This window comes from Drosophila takahashii, chromosome 2L (assembly GCF_030179915.1).
Source record: "Drosophila takahashii strain IR98-3 E-12201 chromosome 2L, DtakHiC1v2, whole genome shotgun sequence".
NCBI classification, from domain to species: domain Eukaryota; kingdom Metazoa; phylum Arthropoda; class Insecta; order Diptera; family Drosophilidae; genus Drosophila; species Drosophila takahashii.
In genome coordinates, this window is record NC_091678.1 from 4,804,083 (window position 1) to 4,818,645 (window position 14,563).

A 14,563-nucleotide genomic window follows, 5' to 3' on the forward strand; every position below is an offset into this window, starting at 1 on the left:
ATTTTACTTAATTATTTCTCATGTTTAAATGTTTTAAAAAGTAAATCTGCCATTACATTAAGCCGATTCAATAAAATATTTGCAATATTTGCATTAAAAAATTAAAATTTTCTATATTTTTATTTGACATCACAAATTGATTTACCAAATTTAATCGAATAAAATTTAGTTGACATTGATTTTTGTGTGGACAAGAAATTTAAAATCGATACGTTAAAAACGTTTCATTCACTTTCAGTTATGCACTTACCAATTTTAAGTGATAAATATAACAAATATTCTTAAATAAAAACTGATATAATGACGCAATTCTGAAAAATTATTGTTAAGACTACTAACTGAAAACCAAATGCCAATTTGAAACAAAATAGTTTTTTCCATACCAATTTCAAATATACACCTATTAACAAAACCACAAATCTCCGAATAGTTGCAAATTACTTAGTGCATAATAAACTTCAGCGAAGTCGTTTAAAGCAATATTTTGTCGCTACCTATATACAATTAGCCAAATTGCCAGTAATAAAACAAAAGTGCAACAGCAGGGGAACATGCAAAACCTGCAGTATCGAAAGACAACGCCAACGCAATCAAAAGCCAACAACTCTATAAAAGAAACGAAAACAAAATAAAAATAAAAAATAAGAACGCGAGACAAGGGAGCAGACGGAGCACGAGCCTTTGGCATGAGCCTCCTCCAAGTCTGAATCTGAATCTCAGTCTGAGGCTGAGTTTCTGAGTCAGGGGCTCGGGCTCTGACATGGGTTGTTCTTTGGTCTCCCTGCCACCTCGGAATAGGCAAAATTAACTAAATTACAACATCAACGGCAACGGCAGCAGCAGCAGCGGCAGCCAAAACGAAGCTGCAGCAAATTTGTTGCGCATGCAAATTTATGTGTAAGTGAACAGCAGCTAAAGGGGGCTCTTTGCTCTTGGCCTGGCCCAGCAAATAATTGTGTTTAAATAAAGTTGAGCCGTGCTTTGGCTGCTGCTTTTGGTGCTGCTGCTGCCTACAAAAATCTCGCCTGGTGGACAGTGGCCAGATCTTGGATATCGGTGTTCCCTCGGCATTAAGCCATATCCGGTTCGAGGGCCTGTCTAAATTTAGCGCTTAATGAAGCTGCTGCTGCCGTTGCCGTTGCCTTTGCCTTTTGCCCAGCTGAACTGATTTAGCCCATGTTTCGCTGATGCTGATGCTGGATTTGCCAATGCAAACAGATCAGTGCCAGCACTGGCTATAACTCATCACAATTGGCAAATTAAACGCCAACACAACAAATGATCATGGCAACGGGCCATTGCAATTTGTAGCTCTAGCTGTTCGGCTCAGAGGGCCCAGAGAACTCGCATGATAAATGTTCGCCCCTCGCTTATTTATGGCCACTCCAATTGAGTGCAATTGATTTTTGCCTGCGTTGGCGTTGCATAACCATGACCAACTCATCCCATTTGCAGATCTCTGAGAGACAGAGAACGAGAAGTGGAGAAAACTGCCTGAAAAATCAGTGATACAAGTACTTCGGGGATTTAAGTGTGTGTGTTTCCCCCGCCCTTGTGCCTAGTGCACCTTTAGTACAACAAATATATCTAGTTGAAATCGTGCAGTGACAAATAATAAATCAAACAACTGAGTAACTACGCAAATCCCATCTCAACCAGGCCAACACCTTTTTGTTTGCGGAGAAATGAGTAACAACAAATTATTGGTAAGTAATTCTACTCAATAGCCAAAAATTAACCACAAAACAAGTTTCAAATGCCATGAAAAACGTGTAGGTACTTTAAGAGCCAATTAATTAATTATTTTCATTTTGCCTAATTTTGGTTTTATTGATTTTGTGGTATTTTCAGCATTGTGGTTTTAGTTATAATAGAAATTAATTTGTATCGCCCAATTTACTGCCGTGTTGGGCTTTCATAAATAGATTTTATTTTAAGGAATAAAAATTTCATGAAGTTGCATGCTTATAGGAATCAGAATTTAAATGGTCATCTCTGTCCAAAAGTCCAAACAACAATCTCTTAAAGAATCTGATCTCATTGATTAGCAAACTCATTTATTTAATTGCCGAGGCATTTATTTTCAATCAAGATGTATTCAAGTTTGTTCATTATTTCTCACTGCCCATCAGACAATTGTTAGTCAGTTTCACATGTTTCCTAAGTCCACATTTTTATATGTATATCTATATCTATATATTTGTTATAGCTTTTGCTGTTCATTGATGTGAGACGGTAATGTCTGCCGCCCCTCGAAGGTCGAACAGTAACAGCAAAATACTTGAGGGCGGCAAATGAGATATAAATTTGTAGTTGCCTGTTTGTTTTTTTTTGCACCATTATTAATTATCCATTTTCGTCAAAACAATTATTTTTGATGTTGAGTGTGGATTTAAAATGAATAGGAAGGGTAGAAAAAACTCCTGGGTCAAGATTTTAATCTTTTCGATTTTAATTTATTTTGCTCATGACTGGCTTTTGTTTATTATTTAGTTTTATTTAACATAAAATATTCCAAGGTGTGTTTATATTTGCCAAACTCGCATTGACAGCATTCGAAATTTGCAATCGCTTGTTGCTTTTGTCTAGACTTTTCTACTTAGTTTTAAAAATTATTTCACACAGATATATCTTGCCCCGGAGTCATGTCCGCATTCGTTTAGTTTTTCGGCAGATCTTTTCACAAAGAGTTAGTCGAAAAGCTGCGACGCGGAGAATTGCAAACAAAATGTTTGCCGTGATGGCTGAACGGCCACAGCCTTGAATATAAATCACAAAAAATATATATAAAATAAAGCTAATCGGGGCTCGGCACGATATGGCCAGAGCAACAGCAGCCGCGTAGAAGGTTCGACCTAATATTAAGTAATTTTATTATGGGAGGCCTCAAAAGTAAGTGTATTAAAATAAATTACAGCGGCTGCCAACTAATTGAATTTAACTCAGCCTCCTGCTAGGTCACGAAGCAGAAGAGAGAGACATCACTTCCAACACCTCGGATCGGACGAACCTCGTCTGGGGATCCATATATACACTCACCACAAATATATATTGTAAAGTCCGCTGAACATAATCATTAAGCGCAATTTACCTACAAAGTCGCATGCCGCCAACATGGCCCGTGCAAAATGATTATTACCATACGCCCCGGCAGCAACGGCAGCCTGAACCCGAAGGCACAGCCACAACAAAGGGGCATTGGTACTATACCACACCAAACCATTCCATTCCATGCCATATCGTATCGGTTGGGGTTCGGGATCCCGAGATCGGGGCAACGGGCCACCAGGCAAGCGAAACGAAAGACTCGAGGCACGAACTTGACGTGCTCAAATCCAAAGTGTGGCAAATCAGCTGGCTTAAATCGACTTGCCCGCAAATATAACTAAACAAATAAATGCTTAGCATCGCAGCGCAATAAAGGGGGAGAAAAAATACACAATACAATATAAATCGTGTAGCTTACTTACATGGCGACACAAGTCAAGTGAAAGCTCTTTACGAAACCGCATGTAGCCCGTATTTTTTGTTCGCTTCTTCGCCGCATTTCTGTTTTCTCGAGCACATAACAGGCAACTGTCAATAAATAATCAAAATAAACCCGAACCGCAACTCAAAATCATTTGCTAATTGACTATTTTTGGTAACTTGTCGCTTGTAAAAATATTTCAAAGGAAGTCCACGCGTATCCACACCAAACTCAGTGGGTATCTCGAGTATTTCATGAATTTGTGAAAAAAGCGAAGAAACAAACAAGTGATGCAATCATTTGGCTAAGTGCCCAGCCCAAAATGCAATTGATATGAGCCAGCCAATTTTGTAGTAGTAGTTTTTCTCGAACAATGCAATATTTTATTGCCCCAACAAATGGATTAAAGGGATCACATCTTAATGATATGCACCTGGTCTTATGGCTAGCGCGAAAACTAATTAAATTAATTCCCAAGCCGTAAAACTCCCCCGACTAACTCGTGTGGATCTAATAAAAATTTAATGCTCTTAATTCTGGACTACCCTAACATAAAAACTTTGTCTCAGGCAGTAAATATTTTACAGCCCAACTCCTTTTTTTTCTTAAAACAACACAATTCTTCGGCTCTTCATTTCACTTAGAGTCGACTTTCTCACAGGAATTTTTATGTCACCTTAAGTGTTTTGCCTTCAACTCGAAGCGACATGAGATCATCAAATTTATTCCGCACGCATCATCGCAATCGGATCTTAACTGCCCGAACTGAGCCCATTCACGATTTTCAGGGGCGATGCGAAACATATGTAAAATACACAATCCTATTAAGAGCTTTCGATAAATTGGCAGTACGAAACAAAACGAAAGAAATAAATACCCATATATTTTGTTAATGGAAAATGAATGACAGGCGTCTAAGCATCTTTCGTTGTGCGTGTCTTTGAACTTTCGCATTTTGCTCGATTTTGGTTCGAAAAATTCGTGCAATTCATTATGGCCAAAAGGAGAAATACTATGGACAGTAATTGCGTTTAATAACACAAGCGATTTACAGTTATGTGTGAGAGATGGAGAGAGCACAGAATGCCGAAAGGGCAACGGGCAATAAGCATTAATCATCGGCCAGCCAAAGCAAACTATTAAAGCAGCTTAAAAAGCCCCGACCAGCCTGAACAGAACCCGATTCGATCTCATCGTTGCTAGGTAACTTATGCAACAATTAAGTTTTATGCTTTCCATAAATATCCAGGCAGGCAGTCCACCGGCCACTGGCCACTGGCTTCTCATCGCATCGATTAAACTAATTAAATTGTCATAAAGTTTAATGCTGCCTTGCGAGCCTCCGAAGGAAAGTAGTTATACTTTCAGCAAGTTTGTGTCTTGAGTCTTTTGTTTCCCCAAAATATCACCCTCGAACATCTGGGAGATCTGCCCACAATTAAGGTCACTGGAAATGTGATTAATACAATTATGGCCAGCTTAACCTGTTCGCATTTATTTAAGTGTCTCGGCAGATGCGTCAGTAACCTGGTCAGCTGTTTCCAAAAGCTGGCTTCTAATGTCCGAGCAGTGTACACTCTCGATTTATAGCAGCCACACTCAAGGCAAACAACTTTGGGGGTCTGGCCAGCGTGTGTGTGTGCATTGATTTCATTCGTTTCTTATATGCAAATGTTTGTTTTTGGCCAAAAGCAAAACCAAAACCAGTTTGGCATTTGGCCAGTTACTCTCGCCCGAACCGTTCTGACATTTGCAAACGGAACAAAGCCTTCATTGGCACCGTTTTAATTGCAATCATTTTTTATATATACAGTATATATGGAATATACTTTATCCTCCCACATGATAACCGTATCGTAACTGTAAAGTTCGAATTTGGGAAAATATACAGTTGAATTTCGAGATTTTTCCATATTTGTCAAGTAACTGATGACTTAATTTTTAAACATCTTTAAGGCTTTGAATTTCATAAGATTTTTGTTGTGCCAATAAGAAATGTATTTCATCAATATTAGTAATTTGTATAACAATTTATTTTTCAATTTTAAACCTTGTAAAAAAATTAAACTTTTATTAGCATGTAACCTCGTAAAAGTCCTTCTTCAGCTTTTCTTATAGGAATAACTTTGAAAGTTTATTATAAAAATTAAAAAAGGTTCACATGTCCCACTCCTATGGTACAATTTTAGAATGGAATCCATAAAATCTTCGCACTAATTACACAAAATCGCCGTCTCCACAGCGATCAGCTTAGACGACGGCGATTCCTGGAACCAATCGATGTTACTGGAATTTTTATGGGAATTTCCTGTTTTTCAATATCAAGATTTTCGAAAGCCATAAAAATATGGCAAAGAGTTTATAGATTTTTCTAGCAGATGCCAATGCAGTGCTTCTGAGTTGGCCAACCAAACCAAATATGACGCCCACGTCAACAGAGTCCGCTGAGTGTTTCGCGTTGTTCGGGCTTAAAAGCAAAAATGTATAAAAATCCGGGACAGGACAGGGATCATTTTATGGAGACATCAGCTGGGGAGGAGCACCAAGGCAGCAAGGCAACGGAGTCGTCGTCATCGTCGTGGGAAGGGAACTTACCATAAGCACACCATTATCACGATGATTAAAACTTATTATTGGCCGTGTATTACTATTATTAGTAGACAGACAGTCAGGGCGGTTACACGCACGCCGAGCCTGTGGGATCGCATCGAAATCCTTTCATAATTCGCAACACACACAGCCTGAAAAAAAGAGAACCCAGCAGTATGCATATTTTTAAAACAGGCAGCGCGCGATTGCCGAGCCAACATGTTATTAATACGTAGAAACAAATAAGCAAAAACAATAAGAGTGGCGAGTGCCGAGTGCCGGGTTCGGCAAATACTTGGCCAAAACGCGTTACAATTCTGCGGGCAGAATTGCGGCAACACCCCAAAGAGGGTGGAGGGTTGGATGGGGGAATGGAGGTTGGATTGAAGGTGGTTGGGGGGCAGGAGCACTTGGGGTTCAGCCGCACATTCACCTGGAGCTGGGCACGACGTGCCGCTTTGGCCATTGTTTGCTGCAGTCTTACCTTGATGGTCGTTCACTCCACAGCTCCTCAGCTCGGCCTCAGCTGGATGTGCAACAACTTTTACTACTAACACACATGTAGGGGAGATATCGCCTCGACTTTCAGCGCGCCATCAAAAAAAATATGAGCAGAGTGGAGTGCCAGCTGAAGAAAAAGAGAGAGAGAGAAGCACTAAAAATCGCTCAATAATATGTACACTGGCCATAGCAATTGAGCCAACTAGTTGGGTACTGGGCACTGCACAGAAAAAAATCTATATTAATTAGGGTTATTTTTACCCATAAAGAGCCGAAATGATTAATGTCAAATTTATGATTTAGGCATATCAACTTGATATTTATTTTCATAAAAGTTTTAAAAATGCTGCTTTAATAATTTTGTATTTTTGAACAAATATGGTAAAAAAAAGATAAGCATATCAAAATGATATGAATAACTTGATTTTTAATATTTAATATTTATTAAATTAACCTGCACATATCAATCTGATCTTTTGCCAATTTTTTTCTGTGTGAGTACTGGGTATCCGGGGATACCACCTCCGAAATCCCCCTCCCCCACTGAAATGCCCCCTCCTGCATCTGATAAATAGAGTGGTTCACAAAATGCTGCCGCCGTTGTGCCTGCCGTCCTGGGCCATTTGATTGTTGTTGCTGCCGCTGCTGCTCTTGGCCGGGCCAAGCCTGTTTTTGTTGCTGTCGGTTGTTGGCAATGTTTGCCAATAAGTTTTTGCCCCGGCATTGTTTATCACGATTTGTGGCCATATTATTTCAGTACTTTTTTCTTCAGTTTTTTCCCTGCCTGCCTGCTTTTCGTTGTCCGTGGTCGTCGTGTTCGATTCAGGCGGCCCTGCATTTTTAACGCATATTTTGTAATTGTTGCCGCCGCTGTCTGTGAATGTCCATGTTGTCCCAGGTTGACCTTTTTGGCGGATCCATTTGCATACGCACTGGAATAGGGATCATGGGATAGTAATGGTAACGACCGAACCCGTAGACCAAATCAAGTTCGTTGGACAGCGCAGTTCATTGGCCTAGGCCTCGCACATTGCAAAGGATTGCCGCTTTGCTGTCTAATTACAAAATGAGCTTTTCTACGCCTTTTCTGCCTTTCAGCCTCTTCGGCGGCTCTTCTTCTTCTGCGTTGGCTTCCCTCAGTGCTCATAATTACCAGCAAATGAATGTTATAACCATAAAAATTAACTTTGCCCCGCCGCTCGAGTTATGCTTCAGTTAAATTCCTTTTTGTCTCTAAGCGAAGGCCACGGAGAAGAAGTTAGAGCGATGATAGAATGCAAGATACCCAAGGCATTAAGCGGGAAATAAATGTTTTTTCCTTGAGGTGGGTTCATTACATACTAATTTGAACAGAGAAAAATGTTGTAATCCACAAGGGTGAAGTAAATGGAAGGAAATTAGATTTATATTATTTCATTTTAAAATTCTAAAGATAAAATAAATATTTTTAATATTTGTTCCCTAAATGTATTTTTATTTATGTTAATTTCAAAAATGTGTATTGCTTAGATAATTCAAAAATAATTTTATTGTCCGTTTAAATTGCAGGTTAAATGGGGTTTTTCTTTCGTATGTTAATATTTATTCTTTTCAAGAACATTCTAGTTTTTCCGAGTTCCCAGTTCCCATTCTCCATTACACCCTCGTCTAAGCTTGACTACTAAAAAAACTTCTTCATCATGCTGCGGCCTTTGTGTCTTTTGGCCAGCTCTGCTTGGCTGGCGGTTCTCAGTTCTAATTATTTACACGCTCTGCGCATGCATATCAGTTACCAGTTTCTCGTTACCAGCTTTAGTTTTTACCCAAAACCAACTGGCGCGGTGCCCTCGAGGCAAGTGTTTGAAATGTTGTACAGTTTAGTGGCGTCAAACGCTTCGCTGGAGATGCTTGAAGGCAGAGGAGGATGAGGGGTGATGGTGGGAAGGGGGAGGGGCCAGGGCGTAGTTAGTGCATTAGTTACATAATTCGTTTACCGTTTCTTTAGCCGTTTGATTAATTGGTAAGGAGCCAAGAATGCTGCCCGCTGTTGTGCTGCTGTCTCTCTCTCACTCTCTGATAATTGTGCAGTCGTCTGTAAATCCATTCGAGTTCGTTGCCTAAGTCTTTTGTTTTCTAACTGTTCTGAGAGCGGTTTTGCACCGAGTCACCCGAGCAATTTGAATGCATTGTATTGGCATTTTAGATTATGCATTTTCTATAGAAAAAAACATTTTCTATGATGAAATTAGTTAAAATTGAACAAGCTATTATTATTCACTTTCCTTATTTTTTTTTTGATAATAATATTTTATTACCCATATATTATCTTATAAATAAAACTACAATATACCTATTCTTTTTATAGCCCTTACCAAAAACACTTCCCACATAAAACTCCGATTTGGCAAGTTCGTTGGCCAAGTCTTTGCTTAGCTTTTGGCCATAAGGAAATGCACCGCGCTTGGCCGGCAATTACATGATCCACATAATCACCGCCTTGCATTCCCGGAGATCCCACAACAAAGTGGCCATTTAAATTCTAATTATGCAGGCACTTCCAACGAAAGTCACGCTACTTTTTCCCACTCTCCTCCGCTTGTTAAAGTCGCTCGTTGGTAGCAGTTGGCCAGTGTATTCCGAACAATAAAATGCTGATTAGGCATTTTTCAACTGGCAAACAAACAGATTCTAACCGAATTTCCATTGGCAGGCAGTGCAGAGTAGAGCTGTGGAAAAACCGGCAGTGTCATGCCTTAAGTTGCTACCAGACAAACACGATCCCGAATCCCGAGTACCGAAACTCGATGCCGATGATGAGGTTGATGATACCCCGAGGAGCAAGTGTTGTATCTATGCCAGCAAAACGGCCAATTTTCCATGGCCATAGCCAAGTGCCAAAAGCAACAACACTTCGGGAGACCCTCATTGTTTGGGCCCCCTGGTTTCCCTGCTTCCCTGGCTTGCTTTCCTCACATCCTTTGTTGGCCACGATTTTCCCAGTGTGTGTGTGTGATTGTGTGTGCGTGCTTCAAAGGAATTTCCATAACCGCTAGCATTCCGTGTGTGCGTGTGTGTGTACTAGAGTTTTCCCCTCTAATGGCCAAAAGACCACAACATATCCAGCTCGTAGATACTTCTTCTCGTATTTTCTTGCCATGCCTTTTGCTTTCCGTACGTAACGAAAATGAGCGCAAACAACAAACAACGAAACAACGACAGGAAAATAGACAACACAGGAAACCAGTTTTTCCTCGGCTCTTTCCTCTTCGTTAACCTGGCCTTAGAACGCAGAAGGTGCGTGCAGGGAAAATCAGTGGAAAATGCTAAGAAAATTCTACTACTTGACCCTCTCAACCCCTTTCGTCCGGTTGACATCAGGGTTTAACTTACGCATTTTTCAATTATCTCATAGACGCCGTGTTGCTGTGTTGCAGATGCAGTGGCAATTGCATTCCTCCTCTTTGGCTATGTAGGTTGGTGTGGCAACCAACGGTACTCCGCCTGGCGGCGATCTTTTCGGCCCCAACCGAACCTAGCCAATTTGCAAAGAGTTGGCTAGCTGGCTAGCTGGCAATCTGGCAAGCAACGCGCTCAACAGGCTCATCACTTAGCCATCTAATGTCTAACTGCGCTGTCAGCCGCCAACTTGTTTACGCTCGTTGCTCTCGGCAGTTGGTCCACTCTAACTGCAGGTGGTGCCATCAACTAGGGCATATATTTCAAAAAATCTGTAGGGCGCACTTAAAATGAGTAATGAAAGGGTGAAAAATATGAAAAAGGTTGGCTGCTGCTGCCTTGTTTTTTAGCCATCGTTATTTATTATTGACTTTTTTGGTTCACCTTTTTTTTTTTAGCTCAATTATGTTATGAAGAAAATTTAGAAAAATAGGTAGGGTACCAAATTAAAATTATCGTCAATGTAAATTGTTATTATTTATTTTTCATGTTTTTTACATTATTAAATTCTTGAAATATTTTTTCCTTTTAATTATTAAGAAAAAAGAGTTTAAGGGTATACAATATCCTACTATTCATTACTTTTAAGTCTTTTTCAGCTATTGCATTTCGTATTTTGCATTCTATTTAAGCCAAATGTCGCCTCGTCCGCGTTGGCGTCAAACTACCGTAGAGGCTTTTTGCTTTTTGGGTCAGCCGCCTCAGCACGCGCTTCGCATAACGTCATCGCTCTAAACTTAACTTATGCAACTTATGCAGGGGCAGCATAAATCATAATTCCCGCGAGAGGGGGGAAAATAGACGCATACGTATGGGCGCCTTGGCCTGGGCAATTACTCCCTGCCGCCCCCCAAAATCATTTTTCTTTACGCTTCCACAAATGAGGTAAAGCCGCTTACAAGGCGGCCTGCAACAATATTTTTAACACTGCGAAAACATAAATAAACAAGCCAGCCAATAACATAAACATTAAACTGCGACTGTGACTGACTCTGCGAATATTGCTGCGTACGTGGCGTCTATGGGCGCAACGTGACTTTGGGACTGGCCAAAACTGAACTCTAAAAAAAAAGTATCTTATATCGTCGAAAAGATCTTGGCAAAAATATAAAACGTGAGCAGTCACTTAAATTGAGCGAAGCGAATTCGCTGCACATTTTGCATTTTGGAGTCAAATACCCTATAAACTTTTTAAGTTATTGTACGTAAAAGACAAGCGAAACGAAAAGCTTAACAAATAACTAATTCAAAAATATTTATAGGGCATTTGGCATTGGTTTTTAAAAATAAAAAAATATATATCATTAGTAATTTATACTTTTAATAAAAAGGTTTAACCTTTAAACTTTATTAGAAAATAAATATTCGTTAGGTATTTTAATTCAATATCTAAAAACCCGATCCTAAAAAAGGATAGGATAGAAATATGTGGTTAAACCTGTACGATACTTCTACCCATAATTAATTATTTCAAACCGACAGATTACCACAAGTGGCCTACTTCTTTTATATCAGCTATGATAAGAATTTGCCTCAATTAATAAGCCAGTAAAGAATTGATGATCTTCTTCTAAAATCGGTCAAAGATGGATAAAGATCATTAAAAATGACCAATGAACCCCGACTTGAAATACTGTTGAAATCAATTAGATAACTTGATTTCAATTTGCAACAATTTGTCTTGCGCTCAGAAATAATGTGTGAGTCATTAGGACAGAATATAAAATGAAAACAAGTTAGATGGGGTTATCTATATGAGTAAAAAATATTTTTATCTATATTTTATTATGAAAAATCTCCCATGACGCATGCTGTGACCTCTTTTTTTTTTTATTTTATTCAAATACAATAATTTGTATACATTTTTTGTACAAGTACAGATCCGTTTGAATTTTCTGCCAGCTTCAATTTCAATGCTTGCCTAATCCCACGAAAGCCAACTTCGAGTTGTTCCATTTTTCGAAGATATAATTAATTTATTTTCAATATCAAGTCAATTTATCAGTTGACTTGACAAATACAATAACAATAACAAATTAGTCTCTGCCAGCCCGCTGTGATTCTCTCTTTTTCCCCGTGTTTCCCCGAATAATTCAGAGAATCTCTCAGTTTCTCTCTATTTCTCTCAATTTCTGAGGGGATAGCACAGTTTTGTTGCCAACTGTTATACGGCCAAACAGATTTTCAAATGCCAGGCCAGCCCGCAATTAAACGAAACTAGTTTTGCTCGTTAGATGGAGAGAGCAGAGAGTAAGCCAGTTCGTCAGCTGTTTGGCTAGCCAACTAACTTGGCCAGCAAATGCAGTCAAGAGAGAGCCGTATTTTCAGTCTGCCGGCGCACCGCGTTGTGTGCACTTCGCTCAATAGTTTTTTATCCGCCGATCGGTTGCCGTTCGTCTGTGGCTAAGGTGCGCGATCCTCCCGCTATCCCCTCTAGATCCAGATCCCCTATCCAAATTATATTTGTGCAACTATCTAGCATTTGAACAGCTGTGTGTGGGCGCTCTAGTGAAAACTGTGCCGGCAAAAAAAGTGCAAAAATAAATAAAACCCGCATTGAAATTACCTATTTGCTTAATTCGTTGACGCCATGCCATTTTTTCATCACGAAAACTGAAACAGAAATTAGATGTTTGAGCGATTACGCAATGCTTGAACTATTTACAGCGTTTTGCGAATTTTTTTAGCTCTTTTTTTTGCTTTTTTCCGGTCAATTATATTTTTGCGAATTTTTTTTTCTCGCACAAATGAGCAAATAATCTAGTGTATTTAGTGCTTTGACACAGTTTTAGGGGCTATCACGCGGCCAATCGGCCACGTCTGAGTTGTTTTCTGGCCCAGCCTTTGGTCAGGTGCAAAGTGCAGCGAAACGAAAGACTTAGGCAACAAACTTTCGCCCACCGCTAACCAAAAAAATAAATAGCAGTTGGTAGAGCAATAAAAAACTGCTGTAAATAGCCATAAACACTTACATCACAGCAACCTGTTGCATGTCGCAGTTGCAGTGGCACACTTTTTTGAAAAGCAACCATAATAATAATCAAAACAACAACATCGCCGCGACGAGTTGCATTTAATTAATCACAAAATGAGCTTCGCTTTTCGAGCTTTTTTCTTTAAAGTTTATGAATGAGCTAGTGAGTGAGTGAATGACTTATGAATAAGCCCACGTTATGAATGTGGGAGCCCCTGGGCCTGGTTGCCCTTGGTCCAACAGCTTCGTCTGCAACTTTTGTCATCCCGCTCGCAGGTTCGGCAAACAACATAAATTATCAAGTTGCTGCTTCTGTTGCTCCTCTGTGGCTGCGTTGCTGCGTTGCTCTGGTGGCTGAACCATATAAAAATATGACTTATTAATAAAAACAGACAACAACAGCAACTTAATAAAGCCACAACCAACAGCCGGGCCTCCTGGCGCCTCGAAAAGCGGTCCCTAGATCGCCCATCGCCCGACTGCATCATAAATACTGATGTTTTGTTGGTTTTCCATTAAATGTGTTAAATATGCCAAGTGTAGACGACGCGTGTGGCTTTTTCGCTGCCCAGTTGCTTTTGCTGCATGAAATTAGCCGCACTTGTTGCAGCTGTTGCGGCATTGCTTGTTTTAGCAATTCAGGAATGCACATCGAATGGACGACTGAACGGGTAACCCAACTTCAACGCCAAGTTTGTTTAGGCTGGGAAGAAAAATAGGAGAAATACATGTATTTTCGAGTTGCACTCGGAATTTACCTTCAGTTGAGTGGCGATCATAAAGTGCCTGTTTGGACAAGGGACTTTACTCATCTCTAAATGGGTGTAATTAGCATACTAAGCATTCAAGGCAAACACAACAGTTTTTCTAGTGCCTGTTGACTTACAGCATTTAATTTACATTTCTATTTACCAACTAAAAGTTGTCTTTATAACTTCCTAAAACCAATTTAAAGATAATGGAAAACTAAAAAATGCAATACTTGTTTCCCAGGTCATAAAAAGTACTCTTACAGATCATAAACTGCTGAGATATAAGACTAAATACTTATTTTATTATTTTTGGAGTACACATTCCAGTTTATGTTTTTCCACCTTACCTTTTCCCATCCATCAATTACAGTATTTCGGGGCTATATTCACATGATATCTCAGAGTTTTATGTTCTGACAGTTATTCGTTTTTGCCAAAAATCGACTTTTAACCATAAAGTTTTTAGTGCACTTAGAGCTTCGACTCGTGTTTTTTTCAAAATAAAAAACGCCCGCAATTTGCAACTTCAGTCGTGGCGGTCCACAGATCTCATCCTCTTTTCTCGTTGAGATTTTTTTGTTTGCGGTTGCCATTCCCAACATGTGCATTTTTAATTATGCTTGTTAATTTCGCTGTTTTTTTTTTAGTACCTCATCTTTTCTTTTTTCTTGCTCTTAACCCATCTTAGTATGTGGCACACGTTTTGCGTTTATGTTTCTTCATACTCCATTTGCTGTATGAAATAATTGCGGGGCGTAGAAATTAATGTGCAAGCAAGGCGTTTCCAAAAGGTAATGTTGGTAAACAACGAAAAAAAACATGGTTACCGTAAGATGAGAGGAG

At 39.5% G+C, this 14,563-nt stretch overlaps 1 protein-coding gene across 1 annotated transcript in view; it reads left to right on the forward strand.

The window, feature by feature from the left end:
* Window positions 1-12,328: 12,328 nt before the first annotated feature.
* Window positions 12,329-14,563, forward strand: part of LOC108057764 (fibrillin-like protein dumpy) — a 119,402-nt gene continuing 117,167 nt past the window's right edge. Inside the window, exon 1 of the mRNA XM_070215658.1 lies at window positions 12,329-12,402. The gene's annotated coding sequence lies outside the window, so the exon portion shown is untranslated. The remainder of the gene's footprint in view (window positions 12,403-14,563) is intronic.